Source organism: Phyllobates terribilis, unplaced genomic scaffold (genome assembly GCF_046119375.1).
Source record: "Phyllobates terribilis strain yellow unplaced genomic scaffold, ASM4611937v1 Scaffold_5__5_contigs__length_657084704, whole genome shotgun sequence".
NCBI lineage: Eukaryota > Metazoa > Chordata > Amphibia > Anura > Dendrobatidae > Phyllobates > Phyllobates terribilis.
The window spans coordinates 454,338,118-454,357,305 of NW_027362765.1; positions in this window are offsets into that span (position 1 = coordinate 454,338,118).

Below are 19,188 nucleotides of genomic sequence, written 5' to 3' on the forward strand. Positions count from 1 at the left end.
ACTCGTGGGGACGGCAAGACTTGGACAGCAGCCCCTTGTCCTGCTGTCACCATAGTTACCCAGTGCCCAGTCAGCGATATGTAACGCCCCTGTCCATGCCTACTCGTCCAAGTGTCTGTGGTGAAATGCACCCTGTCACACACACAATTTCTCAAAGAAGCGGTGATGTTGTGTGCGACATGCTGGTGTAGCGCAGGCACAGCTTTCTTTGAGAAGTAGTGCCGACTGGGCATCTGGTACTGGGGCACTGCGACGGACATAAGGTCTCGAAAATCCTCTGTGTCCACCAGGCAGAAAGGCAGCATTTCTGTAGCCAAGAGCTTGCAGATGGTGAAATTCAACCTCTTAGCTTTGTCATGGCTAGGATCTGAATTACAGACAAAGGGAGGACAACAACAGGGTACCTCTTGTGGTCACATACAACCCCCACATGAACATCCTAAGGAAAATTGGTGCTGATCTCCAACCCATATTCCACAGAGACCACAAACTGAAAGAAATATTCCCAGAACTACCACTTCTCTACTACAAATTGCCCCCTAACTTAAGGAATCTCCTTGTCAGAAGTGTCCTCTCATCACCATCAGTGACGGGCACATTCCCATGTAAAAACAAAAAATGCAAAACTTGTACCCACATATTACCATCAAATACAGTCTGCATACCTAACACAAATCAGGACTACAAGATCATGGATGTCTTTTCATGTACATCCTCCAATGTGGTGTACATGATGCAATGTACAAAGTGCCCAGAAGGAGTTTATATTGGAGAAACTATGCAAAGGCTGCAAACCTGAATGAATTTACACAGACACACAATTAAGAATGAACTGGATACACCTGTGGGAAAACATTTCTCTGGCCGGGGACACTGTATGAAAGATCTAAAAGTTTTAATACTAAAAGGTCACTTCAAGGGCAACAGAGAAAGAAAAATTTGGGAATTCAAATGTATAAGGATGTTCAGTTCACTGACAACAGGACTAAATATAACACCTGGCTTTATGAGTCACTACATGGACACAATTCACACCTCCAGATAATTAAACATTACCAAGGCCTCTCATTTTGCAACGAAAAAAAACTAATTAGCTCTCCCTAACTTATCAGTAGGAGGCATCACAACTTACACCTCATGAACAAATGTCTTGTAACATCTCTCAAATGCTGTGCCTTTTGTCTTATGAATTCATTTGTAATCTTGCCTGAAGAAGGAGCCTCTGTGCTCTGAAAGCTTGCATATATATATTTTTTTTTTTTTTCTGGTTAGCCAGTATCACCACAAGAATACTTCTGTCATTTTTGGCATAAAAGTATTTACATCGATTTTTCTGGCTAACACGGTACCACAATATAACTTTGTATTGTGCATCATCATGGCTAGGAGGAAATGGTCTTTTACTTGTCCACATCTGAGGGACTGAGGGCTGGCTGTTGTGTTTAGACGGGGTTGAGTAGGGTGTCCCCGGCAAACTGCGGGTCTGTGAGGAAGATGCAGGCGGACATGTTATGTTGCCTTGATCCAAAGGTGGTGCTCTCGATGTCGGAGAGCGCTCAACACCAGCAGGTGTTTCCACTTCCAAATGAACTGACGACCTGCCAATCACACTGACTGTTGCGGGTAAAGAGGTGGCAGGTCTGCATCCAAAAACATGTGTGACTGCTGTCCCCCCAGTCACAGAGGATGAAGAGGCTGCGGATGCACAAGATGGGGCAGACGGTGGTTGGCCCGGCCCGCTAGGCCACATTGTAGCACAGTGAGCTTCCCACTGTAACTTATGCTTCATATCCATGTGACGGTTCATGCATGAAGTACTCAAACTATGGATTTTTTGGCCTCTACTTAGCTTTTGGTGACAAATGTTACAGATAACATGAGTTGGGTCATCCTTATCAATCTCAAAAAATGCCCAGGCTATGCAAGGCTTAGAGCCCATGCGACCTGAAGAGCCACCACGACTTGTGGTCAGAGGCAGAGTTGTGGTTGAGGATGCAGCTGTTGCCGTGCTTCCAGTACTCCGTCTCTGTCCAGGAAGGCGCAACCAAACCTCATCGTCAATAGCATCCTCCTCCACCTCCTCTGCTGACCTCATCGACTGGCTGACTGTGGGTTCACAGTAAGTGGAATCTCCAACCTCGTCATCATCACCCTGTGTGTTTTCACACCCGTTGTCCTCAGAGCCAACCTCTTCCTGCCGTGACCGAAAAGTCAAGTTGTCGCTCCAATCAGGTATCTGAGTCTCATCATCGTCTTCCTGATTGTCTCCACCAACAGGAGATACAGTTTGGGAACGAGGGTCTACATTATGCTCAGAACCTTTTTCATCTCGGCCTGGATCCGACTCATAAACATTCTGGGCATCAGTGCAGATCATTTCCTCGTCTGGATTCACAGAAGCTCTGGAGCAGACCTCTGATTCCCAGGCTATAGTATGAGTAAACAGCTGTGCAGACTCAACCATCTGTGTTACCCCATACTCAGACGGGCAGCTGGAGACTTGGGAGCTGTGAGGAAGCAAGTGCGATTGGGGTGACACCTCTGAGGACTGGAGTATTTGTGATGTTGAAGTTGAGGTGGAGGAGAGCCAACTTGAAGGAGCACTTGATATCCATTGAAGCACCTGCTGTTTTTGTGCCTCATCTGGAATTTGTAGCGATGGGCTTGTCCGTAAGAAAGGGATCGTATAACATTGTCCACGAAAAGAAGTAGACATCTTAGTTTGGCTGGAAGATGATCTTTCTTCTGCAGATGTTATCCCCCCCCCCCCACCGCGAGGGGGCTCGACCTACCACCGAATAGGCACCAGAATTGGGAGAGGGGGCTGGCCGTCAGGGTCCACCGCGGCTCTGGCACAAACCTGGCGACACGGAGGTCGCATGGGCAGGAACGGACTGGCCGTGTCGACTTTGCACTCCAGCGTAGTCCCTCTGCCCGCTCGCGCCCGTAACCTCAAAGGGATGCGCAAGCGGCTTTTCTTCCCAGGGCTGTTCCCCGCCCAGCAGGAACGTGGGGGAGGTCAGGTCGGCCTTCCACTGTACACCCTTACCTCCCTCGCCCTCTTTCCTTCTTCCGTTCTCCATCTAACCACTCGGCTCTGTGGTGTCCGCGTGTATTCACACTGTGGCAAATCTTTTGGGCCCAGGCATAAGAAGTTGTCGAGGTAATGGATAATATGTGACCCCTTAGAAACGTCCATTACAACCCATTCGAGGAAGCAACTAAACGCCTCAAATAGTGAGCAGGATCTGGAGCACCCCATGGGCAAACAGCGATCTATATAGTATGCTCCTTCCCAGAAGCAGCCCAATAGGTGGACACTATTCGGAGGCACAGGTAGTAAGTAACCGGAATGCCGCATCAATGTCTGTTTTGGCCATTAGGGTGACCCTTCCCAACTTCTTGATCCGCCTGATTGCCTTGTCAAAGGATGTACAGTATATACTACTGTACTTGGTTCCGCGTCGATGTTGTCGTTTACTGACCTGCCCCTTGGATATGACAAATGGTGGATTAGTCCGAATGTATTGGGTTCCGTTTTTGGCACAACTCACAACGGGGATACCACTACGTCTTGTAAGGAAAGTGTTCTGAATGGAACCGCCATTCAACCTAAAGATATTTCTTTTTTTAATTTTCTTGTCACGACGTCTGGGTGTTGGTAGGCTGATTTTAGATTTTTACTCCAGCCTTTCTTGATTTTAGAAGGGCATGACATGCCTATATCTGTGTCTCCCCCTCCTTTTACTCCTCCACCTCTTTTCTTTTCGCATGACTATATGTACTTGTCACTTTTCCATGTGTTAGTTGTGTCTTCTGAGCAGTTTGTCAGCTTTTGGACACCTTTGAAGGTGTTTTCTATGTGTTTTTGTTTGCCTGCCATTGGTTTTAACGGTGTTCGAAGGTGTTCGACGAACAATTTGACGAACAGTTCGGCGAACATACGGGTGTTCGACGAACCGAACCGAACTCGAACACTACGGGGGTGGCTCAACACTAGTCTTCACCATAGTGGAGTTTGGAGTGTGACTGTTTGAGGTTGCGGACCGGTGTCGTTTATACTGATAACAAGTTCAAACAGGTGCCAGTACTACAGGTAATGAGTGGAGGACAGAGGAGCCTCTTAAAGAAGAAGTTACAGGTCTGTGAGAGACAGAAATCTTGCTTGTTTGTAATTGACCAAATACTTATTTTCCACCAAAATTTGAAAAAAAATTATTTACAAATCAAACAATGTGATTTTCAGGATTTGTTTTCTCATTTTGTCTCTCATAGTTGAGGTCGACCTATGATGTCAATTACAAGCCTCTCTCATCTTTTTAAGTGGGAGAACTTGCACAATTGGTGGATGACTAAATACTTTTTTCCCCTCTTTGGTAATATTGTGGGTTTCCTGCAGGTCAGCAGGCATATGAGGCTGGGTGATAGTCCTATTCAGACACACCCTTTGTGTATTTCTATAGCCTTTTGGCTTTTTTTAAATATTTTTAATATTTATGAATTTCCCTACTTGGTAATAAAGATTGTATCTATTTTTTGGTGATCCCATGTGTTTCGCATACTTCTTTTTTCTTTGTCTGAATTATTGTTTTCAATATGTGTTTGGTTGATCCCATTGTATTTGGTAGTGACTCAGAATTTTTATATAACTGCTTGTTACCTTTTGCCATTCGTCTTTCTTCGATGATCTTTAGGGTCTCTTCTGTTAACCATGGCTGCGGGGGCCTCTTCTACCTCTTGTTTTTTGTCTTACTGACTTCTTCAGTAATAATAGTCTTTATATGTGTCCATAATTCCTCAGGCTTTTTTTTCGTTCGTGTCCAGTGATGTAAATAGGTTGTGCAGCCTGTTCAAAAAAATTTCAGGTATATTGGTCAAATTGAAGTTGGAAACGGCCTGTTGTCTAGTCCATTTGCGCAGCTGGACTCTAATATTTGCTGACGGAAGTTCTTGATCAGTTCCACAGTCAGCTCCTGGCCTTATTTTCACGGCAATGATCAACGACATCCATCTTTGGCAAACACATATGTATCAAGCTGATTCTTACTGAGCCCCATTCGATGCTCTATGTTTGTGATTTTGAAAGAAGGTGTTCATGATGGACATTTGATTTGTCGTACAAAAGCCAATGAATCTTCCTCTAGCTTCATTTTGTTCACCAAGTCCAAAGTTTCCAACAATGGTTCCATGTTTGCTTCAGCCCACTTTTGGCATTCAAGTCTTCCATGATAATAAGTAAGTCTTTTACAATGCTTTAATAATCTGTGTGTCCAGAAAACCTCTTTAATGAGGGGTTGTGCAATCGACAAAAACTTTAATGTTTTATTATTTTTTATGTATGGTGGTAGAGTGGATCACTCTGCTGCTCACAGAGGTAGACACAGGAATGTTTCTTGTTTGAATCTTCTACTGGTTTATTAAAAAAGAACTGCAGAAAACAGTGCAAAGTTCAGCAAAATAAACACGGCCTTTCCGGCATAACGGGAAACAAAAGATAACATATAGCACAGTCTATATGGCTGCGGGATCCGCCCGCTCAGGAAAACAACAGGGTTCAGAAATTAGCTTATACTATAAACATATAGTAGCTCAGGATCTCTCGCGTCCAGGCACACCAAACACTGAATGATTCAAAAGGCTGACTATTCCCTGGGGTGGAGATATGTGTAACATACCTGGCGGCATCCTTGCATAGTGGTCCATCTCCCACTGTGCAAGAGTGCGCACTTGATCTCCAGTCCAGTCTGCTAGACTGGCTTCCCTCCATGCTATCTGCTTGCCTCTGTTTCTGCTGCTTAAGGGCGGCGCCCGATCACTTCCTGCTTCTTGCAGCTGCTGCAGGCACACCCCTAATGCGTCCTCAGCCTATTGCTGTCTGTCACCTGGTATTTAACCCAGCTCCTCCCTGGAATCCATGCCTGAGCATTGTGTTCTGTCAGTTGGCGTCTTGTCACTGATGTGCCAGGTCCTGTCTATGTTTTCTGCCTTGCGGTATCAGTTCCCGTGTCTGAACTGTGTCCTGTCTGAACTATCTTCTAGCCTGTTGTCTTCTGCCTATCCTGGAGGCTGTATTTCCAGGCCAGTGTGAACACGCTCCTAGCCTGTTCTTTCCGCCTTCTAGGGGCCGCATACCTAGACCCGTTCCTGTATCTTGCCTGTTCCTGTCGGAACTCGCTCCTAGCCTGTTCATTCCGCCTTCTAGGGGCCGCATACCTAGACCCGCTCCTGTATCTTGCTGCTGTGTCTGTTCTTGTCTGAATACTCTCCTAGCCTGTTACCTGTTTTTCTCTATGACCGTACCTTCCCTTTTCCTGCAGAATCTGATCCCGTACCTAACTCCTTCTCGTTGTCCCTGTATTCCCGTTTGTGAGATTAGAGTCCACTCACTACTTCATTGCAAGTATCCTGAGTGTACCTGGTTCTGCCTTTCCCTTCCAGTCTGTTCCGTGTGAACAGAGCCCTGTCCCCTCTGCTCTGCCTTGCTCACTGCTCCGGCGGTTCTTGCCTGCTCTACCGTTGCTCGCTGCTCCGGCAGTATTGCTCTGCTCTGACCCTTTGCTCGCTGCTCCGGTAGTCTCGCTCTACTCTGACCCTTTGCTCGCTGCTCCGGCAGTCTCGCTCTGCTCTGACCCTTTGCTCGCTGCTCCGGCAGTCTCGCTCTGCTCTGACCCTTTGCTCGCGGCTCCGGCAGTCTCGCTCTGCTCTGACCCTTTGCTCGCTGCTCCGGCAGTCTCGCTCTGCTCTGACCCTTTGCTCGCTGCTCCGGCAGTCTCGCTCTGCTCTGACCCTTTGCTCGCTGCTCCGTCAGTCTCGCTCTGCTCTGACCCTTTGCTCGCTGCTCCGGCAGTCTCGCTCTGCTCTGACCCTTTGCTCGCTGCTCCAGCAGTCTCGCTCTGCTCTGACCCTTTGCTCGCTGCTTTGGCAGTCTCGCTCTGCTCTGACCCTTTGCTTGCTGCTCCGGCAGTCTCGCTCTGCTCTGACCCTTTGCTCGCTGCTCCGACAGTCTCGTCCTGCTCCTCTCTCGCTCACCGCTCCAGGCGGCTTTGTCCTGCTCTTCTCTCGCTCACCGCTCCAGGCGGTCTCGTCTTGTTCTGCTCTTGCTCGCCGCTCTGGGCGGCCTCACTCTGCTGTGTTTGTCCACCGCATCTGCGGTTCTGTTACTGAGTCCCAGTCTGTACTGGGTCCTATCCACTCGGTGCTCCAACCTGTCGTACCTGCCAGTACCTCCCTGCCTGCATACTAGTCGTGCTTACCAGCATCCGCCAGTCTGCATACCAGCCGTGTCTGCCTATACCCAGCAGTCTGTGTGCCAGCCTAACCTGCCTGTTCCTGTATTCCCCTGTGTGGGTCAACAGCCGTGTCCGGGGTCTGTCCTGGAGTAGCACCTGGTCCCTCTGCTCGGTTCCTCCTTGGTGCACTGGCGTCGTATGCCGTCGTGCGACCCTGGTCGGATCGGGTGGATACTTAGTTACGCCCCTCCAGGTATTCACTCTCCGGCACGGTCCAGTGGAATCACTACATATACACGCACACGCCACTCACCCCGGGCGTGTGCATTACAGTATGCTCAGGCCATGGTTCCCGTTGAGCCCCACGGCCTTCGCTCTCTGAGACGTTTTCCAGCGAATACGTGCATTAAAAATAAATAAATAATAATAAAAAAATTTTTCTTTAGCTGAGTTCCAGGCGAATTTCGCACCCGTCCAGATGGATCTATCAGCACTCGTTCCTGCGGATCCGCCACGGTACTATGGGGATCCAAGACTGAGTCGTGCTTTTGTGGAGCCATGCATGCTACACTTAAAGTTCTACCCTCTTTGTTTTCCCACCGATCGGGTTAAGGTGGGATTCATGATGTCTTACCTAATGGGTGATGCCTTGGAATGGATCAACCCCCTATGGGAAGCACAGGATCCTATCCTCCTGGACCTTCAGGCCTTCCTGGTGGCCTTTCTAATGGTCTTCGATGACCCTAACCCGGAAGTCCCTGCTGAAGCTTCACTTCCCAGTATCCCGGAGCAGCCCCGCCGGGTAATGTTCGTGGGTAGCGCACCAGTTCTCCTGTCTGAAGAGACTGCTGCCCACCCAGAATACACACAGGAGGACTTCCTGCACCCGGTATCTGATACCTCACCCACTTTAACCGGTGAGCCTGTCCAAGGGTACTCCGAAGCACTGATTACCTCCGAGTCTGTGCATCTCTACTACCTGGTGGAGGACCCCCTGTTGCCTCCTGAATCCTCCGGGATACCACCTGATGACAAATGGAGAGAGACTTCCCTACACCCGGTACCCGATACTTCGTCCGCTCCGTCCTGTGAGCCTGACAATGGGTACCTCAAAGCGGTAGTTAACCCCGAGTCTCTACACCCCTCCGACCAGGCGGAGGACCTCCAGTTGTCTCCAGAACCCTTCGGGGTGCTACCTGGTAGCGAATGGACAGTCTTCCCTATACTCTGTACCAGATACCTCGCCCGCTTCGTCCAGTGAGTCCGACCTAGTGTACTCCGAAGCAGAGGTTATCCCCGAGTCTCTACACCCCTCCGACCAGGCGGAGGACCTCCAGTTGTCTCCTGAACCCTTCGGGGTGCTACCTGATAGCGAATGGACAGAGACTCTCCTATACTCGGTATCTGATACCTCGGCCGCTTCTTCCAGTGAGTCCGACCTAGTGTACTCCGAAGCAGAGGTTATCCCCGAGTCTCTACACCCCTCCGACCAGGCGGAGGACCTCCAGTTGTCTCCTGAACCCTTCGGGGTGCTACCTGATAGCGAATGGACAGGGACTCTCCTATACTCAGTACCTGATACCTCGCCCGCTTCTTCCAGCGAGTCCGACCTAGTGTACTCCGAAGCAGAGGTTACCCCCGAGTCTCTGCACCCCTCCAACCCGGCAGAGGACTTCCAGTTGTCTCCTGAACCCTCTGGGGTGCTACCTGATAATAAGTGGAGAGAGACTTCCTTGTGTGCTGTTCCTGGTACTCCACCCGTTTCGTCTGTTGCTGAGGATGGCTGGATAGGAGGTAGCATCCTAGCTACTCAGATGAGACCAGATTTTCCTGTGGACAGTGGAAGTGATCTCTTTGAAGTGAAGGATTGGCCCTCGAATTCCCTGCGGAACATTCTGGCAGGCCTGAAGAAGAGGGGGCGTAAGGGTGGGGTACTGTAACATACCTGGCGGCGTCCTTGCATAGTGGTCCATCTCCCACTGTGCAAGAGCGCGCACTTGATCTCCAGTCCAGTCTGCTAGCCTGGCTTCCCTCCATGCTGTCTGCTTGCCTCTGTTTCTGCTGCTTAAGGGCGGCGCCCAATCACTTCCTGCTTCTTGTAGCTGCTGCAGGCACACCCCTAATGCGTCCTCAGCCTATTGCTGTCTGTCACCTGGTATTTAACCCAGCTCCTCCCTGGAATCCATGCCTGAGCATTGTGTTCTGTCAGTTGGCGTCTTGTCACTGATGTGCCAGGTCCTGTCTATGTTTCCTGCCTTGCGGTATCAGTTCCCGTGTCTGAACTGTGTTCTGTCTGAACTATCTTCTAGCCTGTTGTCTTCTGCCTATCCTGGAGGCTGTATTTCCAGGCCAGTGTAAACATGCTCCTAGCCTGTTCTTTCCGCCTTCTAGGGGCCGCATACCTAGACCCGTTCCTGTATCTTGCCTGTTCCTGTCTGAACTTGCTCCTAGCCTGTTCGTTCCGCCTTCTAGAGGCCGCATACCTAGACCCGCTCCTGTATCTTGCTGCTGTGTCTGTTCTTGTCTGAATACTCTCCTAGCCTGTTACCTGTTTTTCTCTATGACCGTACCTTCCCTTTTCCTGCAGAATCTGATCCCGTACCTAACTCCTTCTCGTTGTCCCTGTATTCCCGTTTGTGAGTTTAGAGTCCACTCGCTACTTCATTGCAAGTATCCTGTGTGTACCTGGCTCTGCCTTTCCCTTCCAGTCTGTTCCGTGTGAACAGAGCCCTGTCCCCTCTGCTCTGCCTTGCTCACCGCTCCGGCGGTTCTTGCCTTCTCTGCCTTTGCTCGCTGCTCAGGCAGTCTCGCTCTGCTCTGACCCTTTGCTCGCTGCTCCGGCAGTCTCGCTCTACTCTGACCCTTTGCTCGCGGCTCCGGCAGTCTCGCTCTGCTCTGACCCTTTGCTCGCTGCTCCGTCAGTCTCGCTCTGCTCTGACCCTTTACTCGCTGCTCCGTCAGTCTCGCTCTGCTCTGACCCTTTGCTCGCTGCTCCGTCAGTCTCGCTCTGCTCTGACCCTTTGCTCGCTGCTCCGGCAGTCTCGCTCTGCTCTGACCCTTTGCTCGCTGCTCTGGCAGTCTCGCTCTGCTCTGACCCTTTGCTCGCTGCTCCGGCAGTCTCGCTCTGCTCTGACCCTTTGCTCGCTGCTCCGGCAGTCTCGCTCTGCTCTGACCCTTTGCTCGCTGCTCCGGCAGTCTCGCTCTGCTCTGACCCTTTGCTCGCTGCTCCATCAGTCTCGCTCTGCTCTGACCCTTTGCTCGCTGCTCCGTCAGTCTCGCTCTGCTCTGACCCTTTGCTCGCTGCTCCGGCAGTCTCGCTCTGCTCTGACCCTTTGCTCGCTGCTCCGGCAGTCTCGCTCTGCTCTGACACTTTGCTCGCTGCTCCGGCAGTCTCGCTCTGCTCTGACCCTTTGCTCGCTGCTCCGGCAGTCTCGCTCTGCTCTGACCCTTTGCTCGCTGCTCCGGCAGTCTCGCTCTGCTCTGACCCTTTGCTCGCTGCTTCGGCAGTCTCGTCCTGCTCCTCTCTCGCTCACCGCTCCAGGCGGCTTTGTCCTGCTCTTCTCTCGCTCACCGCTCCAGGCGGTCTCGTCTTGTTCTGCTCTTGCTCGCCGCTCTGGGCGGCCTCACTCTGCTGTGTTTGTCCACCGCATCTGCGGTTCTGTTCCTGAGTCCCAGTCTGTACTGGGTCCTATCCACTCGGTGCTCCAACCTGTCGTACCTGCCAGTACCTCCCTGCCTGCATACCAGTCGTGCTTACCAGCATCCGCCAGTCTGCATACCAGCCGTGTCTGCCTATATCCAGCAGTCTGTGTGCCAGCCTAACCTGCCTGTTCCTGTATTCCCCTGTGTGGGTCAACAGCCGTGTCCGGGGTCTGTCCTGGAGTAGCACCTGGTCCCTCTCCTCAGTTCCTCCTTGGTGCACTCGCGTCGTATGCCGTCGTGCGACCCTGTTCAGATCGGGTGGATACTTAGTTACGCCCCTCCAGGCATTCACTCTCCGGCACGGCCCAGTGGAATCACTACATATACACGCACACACCACTCACCCCGGGCGTGTGCATTACAATATGGTGAACCGCCTCACACTCACTCTTCAGTTGTTCACAAAAAATCCGGCCCTTCACATGGCCGATTAACCCCTCTCAGCACTTAGTGTGTTGGAGCATTTTTCCCAGGTTCATATCACTGAAGATAACAACCTTAGTGATACATATCTCCCCTTATTTAATAATTATAATAAGCATCATCATTATTTCTATGTTTTGTAAGATGGCCACCGGACATTTCCTTGAGGGGAGATATGTATCGCTAAGGTTGGTAGCTTCAGTGATGTAACACCGGGAAAGCATGCTCCAGCAAACATAGTGCTGAGAGGGTTAATTGGGCGTATCAAGGCGGTTTTTTACGAGCAGTCATAAGAGACGGGTGGGATTGGCTGCTCACATATCCCCACCCCAGGGCATGTGTATAAAATGGAGACCAAGTGTCTCATTCAGTGTCTGTGGCTGGAGGTATGGAGACCTCCAGCGTGTCTGTGCTACAGGAAACTGACTGTGAGCGGGAGAACCCGCAGTATTGTATGGACTAGTTATTTTCCTGTTTTGTTACTTTGTGCCAGACAAGGCTGTCTTTTGTTTACCTTGCAAGTGTGGTTTATGAGGCCTGAATAAACCTGCTTTGGACATTTTTAAGAAACTGACTCAGGTGCCTACCTCAAAAGCAGCTGAGTGAGTACCAAACCCTATAATTGGTGATAGAAGCACGGGCACAAATCCCAAGGGGCAGTGTGACTGCTACAGAAAACCGTTAATGTCCTGGGTGAAGGCCGCCAGCCAGCAAGGGACGTCTGACAGCATGGAGGAGCTGATAATGCAACTGGGGCAGGCTAACCTCCAGCAGCATCAACAGCAGCAGCAGCAGTGGCAACAGCAGCAGGTGCAGCAGCAGCAGTGGCAACAGCAGCAGCAGATGCAGGAAGTGCAGCACAAGCAGCAGATGGAGCTCCTGGCCGCCCCCAACTCCAGGTGATGACTCTCACATGAGGAAAACAGTAAGAAGAACATTACAAAAGATGACCCCGGGGAATGACGTCGAGGAATTCCTGACGGTCTTTGGGAGGGTGGCAGAGCGGGAAAAATTGCCTCCGAGCAGTGGGTGCAGGTTTATTATGACTTGGCCTTGCAGGACACAAAAGAGTATGCCAAATTAAAAACGGAAATCTTGGCGAGCTTAGGAGTGACTCTGACTGTCAGGGCGCAACGGGTGCACCACTGGGCCTATTGCAGTGACAAACCTCCCCAGTCCCAAATGTTCGACCTCCTACATCTGGTCTAAAAGTGGTTGCAACCTGAATCTTCATCCCAAGTGCAGATGGTGGAGAGGGTCATCATGGACAGGTTAATACATTCCCTACCGAGGTCGGTACAAGCCTGGGTGGCCCAGCGAGATCCCTGTAATGCCGATGACCTGCTGGGGTTGGTGGAAAGATACCAGAAGGTAGAGAGTTCCTTGGGGAAGCCAGGGGTCGTAGCGTCTCCATATTGGAGTTCCCAAAAGGGAGCGGACACATTAAAGAGGGGAACTAGAGCCACATCTGGGGGGGGCGTTCTAGAGCCCAGGAGGGGTCTGAGTTGCTGCCAAAGGTCCCGCCCAATAGCATAGTATGTTGGAGATGTCACACCCTAAGTCACATAGCCGCCTGTTGCCCCATGACCAACGAGCCAATGGACTGCAGCACAGGATGGCGCTGCTCGTACTTTGCATATCCTGCCTGCAGTGCTGTCCCTCAACCAGGCAAGGGACAGCAAGCATGATTCGTGTCAGTGAATTGAGCGCAAGTGACTGCTCTGTTAGACTCGGAGAGTTTGGTAACCCTAGTAAGGGCCACAATTCCTCAACGGCTGGTTCCGGGGAAAAAGTTTGGCCTCCGTTGTATCCATGAGGACACTAAGGACTACCCTGTGGCCTGAGTGGTCATAGACACTGTGAAGAAATGGCACCAGGGGGGCCCCGCAGAATCCCGCTGCTGCCACTTCTTGCGGTGGATCCATACCCTGCCACCCGCCTGATGTCACACTACGCCAGACGGAGCACGTGATACGGATCTACCTTTTGCACCAACTCGACGTTCCACACCCCCCTTAAGGACGCGTAAGGTCAGATTGGTACAGTTCTACACCATCATCTCCTTTCCACAGGGGTACAGAGAGGCACCAGAGAATGAAAAAAAGGGGGTCCACTCAGACACTGACGTGGCCCCACACTCACTCACACCCCTGACAGATAGAGAGGCTCTTTCCCTACTCCAGTGAAGCAGAGCCTTGTAGGCCTGGTAAAGCTGCCAGCAGTTTCTATTTGATATAACAGACTTATATCGGGCTAGAAACCAGCCCGGTAGCGTGTTCGTTGGACCGAACAACAGACGTAAGGTTCGGAGGTCGAGATAAAAGAACAGCCCAAGATTAAATTATATATTTAATCGCCATAAGGGCTCACTAAACAATCTACTATATACATAAGGGTTACATATACACCGGTCAGAGTTACAAATACAAAAGCATGGTGCAACAAGTATAAGCAGATCTTAAAGTCAGTTACCAGTTTAGATGGAAAGCCTGGCTCGGGATGGGCGGCCACATGGGGGAGGTTGTGGGCCCTCACTTGGTTGGTGGACTTCTCACACAAGTCTTGATGGCACAAGCTCCCCCGGGAAAAGACAGGTGGGAGGAGACTTGCAGGAGTTTTTAAACTCTCTGGGTTACTCCCAGGGCTGGACCCAACTCTCCACCCCCCTGGTCTAAGCTTGCTACCATCTCCCAAAACCAAAATGGGCCACAATTCCTTACTGGATGCTCCTAGGGAGCCGGTTCTGGTGTCATCGGATCCAGCTGGGCCCCTGCTACGAGTGTAGACCAAACACACTGGCCCTAGGAGCTTCTGAAAGGCTGTGCTGCATATCTCCCTATTCTTGCTAGCTGGGAGGTGGAGAAAGGGCTGGTGAGATTCTCCCTTCCTTCCAGATTCCAAAAATCTATCTTGTGTATCACTCGGATATATCGTTTTCCCATAACTTCTGTTGAATTATGCTTCTTGAACAAAGAAAGCACATGGTTGGGGGATGGGCCATCCTTTGCCACTCACAGCTGCTGTGAGAGATCTCACTCCCTTCTTCTCAGCCCCCCTCCCCTCTACTTGAGCTGCAGTGGTGTCGGATTTGCATATGTAGAGCTCTGTAAAAAACCCCTGCCAGCAGCGCACAGTGATTGACTTGGGATTACCTTAAATATCTTCACAGACACAAACTGTGGAACAGAGTCCCATGAGGTGGGCGTAGTCAAGGAACTGTTGCACCCTGTTATAATAGGGCGGGACTTTGACTTGTTTTGGGCCTTGTGGGAGAAAGGGAGGAAGCCAGGTTGTCCGTACAACAACCAGGTCGCTCCTGAAGAAACCTCATTGCAGGCCGCCACTGACAGGTTTCTTTTTTGTGTACTTGTTGGTAATGAGGGTGATGCAGCATCCCCAGAAGCCAACATTCCTGAGCTGGAGGTGTCCGGGGGAAACTTTGGAACCGCCCAGCTCAGAGACTTGACTCTAAAAGGGGCGTTTGATAATGTCACTGTCCTGAATGGTGTTGCTCAAGAGCCAGGGGCTGACACCTGATATCCGTACTTTGCCATAAATGGGGAGTTACTATATCGGGTCACCAATCTCAGAGTAGAGGTAATTGAACAGTTACTAGTGCCAGGGCCGTACAGACACAGGGTGTTAGATATGGGCCATACACATATGTGGTCAGCTGGGGGTAGTTATTTTTCTGTTTTGTTACTTTGTGCCGGAGAAGGCTGTCTTTTGTTTACCTTGCAAGTGCGGTTTATGAGGCCTGAATAAACCTGCCGTGGACATTTTTAAGAAACTGACTCCTGTGCCTACCTCAAAAGCAACTGAGTGAGCACCAAACCCTACAGTTTATAAGCACAGATTTTTGAATGGTAAGGACGTAATAAGGAAGGATGAAAGTATTTAATAATTTGTGTTTAATCTACAATTATACCACAGTTGCCTTCATGTGGTAATAAGATAGATGCATTTTAGTATTCATTTTACAGCTCATAATTGCAATTTGGCGTAACCTAAGGCCGTATTCAGACATCATGTTTCAAAGGAATATACTAACCTATCATTTTTCCTTTAAATAAATTCTATGGGGCTGTTCACAAATAAGAATATAGACATGTATCGTTTTGACACGACTCATTCTCATTTAAATCAATGGGTCCATGACAAAATTAGACAGCACCTAGATTCCATCCGTGTGTCATGTGAGTGTTTTTTTTCACTATTAAACTGAAAAAGCTTTTTTTTTCTAGGAGTAGGGTTTGGAGATTTGTTCAGGATATTGTTGCTTGGAATTTGGTTTTGTGCACATCCCCATCCTCTCCTATATGGTTTCTCCTTCCTATAGCTCCCATATGATCCACTCTGTTGTTTAGTGAGTGTATTTTGTATGATTGTTTTCAGTTATCCCTGCCCATCTTCCCTTGCTTGTCTGGTTAGTGTACTCCTTTACACTTTGGCCTCACACCTCCCTGGGTGGGGGAGGGGACAGATAAGGGTTTATATAGGAGCATAGCAAGGCATGAGAACCCGGCATCTCCACCTTCAGGAGTAACCTAGGGGGCAGGGATAGACTAGGGAGCCCCTAGTTCTAGGGATTGGGTAAGCGCCCACAGTCCCTACATACTCCATGAGAAGAAAATAATGCAGATGGAATTGTGCATTATGATGACCTATTGGACTGCAAAGAGCCCATATACTGTTCTTGCACAGGAGCCTTTTTTCTGTGCCCACCAGTGTATTATATGTACTATTATATAGCCAGCACTCCTTGCTGGTTCTCCTGGATCTCTCTGCAGCATTCGACTCTGTAGATCTGCGCTCTCTTGGTTCTTCTCCTACCTCTCTGACCGCTTCTTCACTGTATCATTTGCTGGCTCATCTTCCTCTCCTCTTCCCCTTACTGTCGGGATTCCTCAGGGTACAGTCTTAGGCCCTCTCCTTTCTCTGCCCCTTTTGGACAAAGAATCAGCAGATTTGGCTTTCAGTACCATCTATATGCTGATGACACCCAATTATACACATCATCTCCTGACATTACCCCTGCATTACTACAAAATACCAGTGATTGTCTTTCTGCTGTCTCTAATATTATGTCCTCCCTCTATCTAAAACTGAATCTGTCAAAAACTGAACTCCTTGTGTTTCCTCCCTTCACTAAGCTACCTAAACTAATATTGCCATTTCCGTGTGTGGTTCTACCATAACTTCCCAGCAGCACTGTCTTGGAGTTATATGTGATTCAAATCTTTCCTTCATTCTCTTTATCCGATCACTCGCACGCTCATGTTACCTGCACCTCAAAAATATCTCTAGAATTCTACCTTTTCTTACCTCTTATTCTGCAAAAATGCTTACTGTTTCTAAACTCTCCCCTCTCAAATCTCCATCCTGAATGTAGCAGCCAGGATCATATTCCTCTCCAACCACTACACCGATGCCTCTACCCTGTGCCAGTCATTGCACTGGTTGCCCATCCGCTACGGAATACAATATAAACTTATCATTCTCACTCACAAAGCTCTCCATAGTTGTGCACCACCCTACATCACCTCCCTCATCTCTGCCTGTCACCCTACCCATGCCCTTCATTCGGCTAATGATCTAAGGCTAACATCCACAATAATCCGAACCTTCCACTCCCGCCTCTAAGACTTCTATTGTGCTGCGCCAATTCTCTGGAATGCACTACCCTGGACAACTCTGTACTGTACACACACTGACTGGTGACCGGTTCATGCAGCGTTATGTGAATCCCCCTATTTATTATATTGACGGCTGGACCATACAATACAAGCACTTTTTACCATTTCCTTTTTGTGACTCCCCTATTTCCTCATGGATTGTAAGCTTTGGAGCTGGACCTTCACTCCTCTTGGTATGTACTGAATTACTCTATAATGTCTGATATTGTCTGTACATGTCCCCTCTGAATCGTAAACTGAATGAGCTGTGGAATATGTTGGCGCAATAGAAATAGAAATTATTATTATTTAACAATTTTTGTAAATTATTTTCAACTTTCCAGATCAATATCTACATTTTAAAAAAAGAAATTCAGAAATCTTTTCACACTGGCCACTTTGTCTAATATTTGACTCATACTTCCCGTTCTATGCTGATGAGTTTTCAGCAGTCTTATCATTACAGGCAGGATTACAATAACAGGTAACATCTGTATATACAGCAGATAACATAGGATCCAGTATTCACAACAGGTGGTGTCACAACTGCTTCCCCTCCCTTCACAATGACCCATATCCAGATCACAGAATGCCTAGAAACCTCTTCTATAGAAGTTAATGAATTTGAGTCAGTATATTCCTGACTATATCCACGTGGATGCCAAACAGAACAGAAAGCTTAAGTGTAGTATTAAAGCAGTGGGAAAATAGTAAGATTTCAGATATTTTTGTCATCAATATACACTTTTTAACATTGAAATTCCAACACCAAGAAGGAACGATTGATGGATAGACATTTTAATGATATGTAATTGGTGAAAAAATGGAAACAAAATTTTCAAAACATGTTAATTTATTCTGAATGGAATATGAGCGCCATGCACAGAAATCCCCGCACTTACACACCTTGGCTGCTACTAGTGAGGTTACTAATTGTTGTCTGGGGAATCTTCTGCCACACTGAATGCACTTGGGAAAAACATCAAGATCTGCTTCTGGCAGCTCCATTTGTAATTACCGACCAATAAAGTCTCATATCTCTTCATTTGGAGACAAGTCCAGAGATGCTCAGGTCATGATAGGACGTTTAAGCCACACAGGCTGCTAACAGTAGCACGAGCAACATGTGGTCTGGTTTTGCCAGAAAAAGAGATCCTGGAGAGATGGTCGTATCACTGGTTCCACGACCAAATCAGTGTAATGCCGAGTTGTTAGTGTTCTTAGTGTACCTGGAATGAAGACTAAAGGAGTCCGGCTACTGTACAATATGCCGCCCCACACCATAATCCCGGGAGGAGAACTGGGGAGATGTTTCCTCATGAAAGCCTCTTCAGATAGAGACCAAAGGTTGTAATAGAGCAATGAAGGCTGGAATGGAGTTCTATCCTCTTCAACAATGAGTCCCGCTTTTCTCTTGAAAGCAATGATAGCCAGAGATTGGTCTTCATAGCTCTCGGGGAAGGGCAGGTACAACAAATGCCTATGTATGGCCCTTAAAATGTAAGCATTCATGCTTACACTTGCAGAGGTTGTAAACAGTATAGTGGACTTCATTGCAGAGCCAACATGTTCTGGGACACCACATGGCCATTGACCCCCTAGGCAGAATTTAAGAAATCTTTTGGGTCATCATTAAACATAACCAAACATTCTTGTCCTTGACATTCCCCTGATGTTTGGATTGTAGAGATAGACATATGCAGAATTCTTCATCATCTCGCCACCCGGTAGAATCATAGTGTGATTTATACATTCAATAAATTATGTCCTGCTAGATAAGGAATTCATTTTCTGATACTTATGATCCACAACACACCCCACCCGCAAAACTTATTTCAAAAGAATTAAGGCATCCTTATGAATGCTGGCAGGGGAAACCAAAGGAAAACCTACATAAGAGAGCCCAAAAAAGAATACCAAATCCCGAAATGGAACTTACAGGACACATACAGTTGTTGGTCTACATGACGCCCAAGGTGAAAGGATGGATACAAGTTCTAATTTCTAATGTTCTAGCATGGTTCTAACATAAAGGAATATGTTTTTTGACCCTGATCACCCAATCAACTGTGCAAATCTCTGAAAGGGTTTTTTACTTTTAGGGATCATGTTTTGATTGCCATTCCATTGTATTTTATCATCATATACATTGGATTATA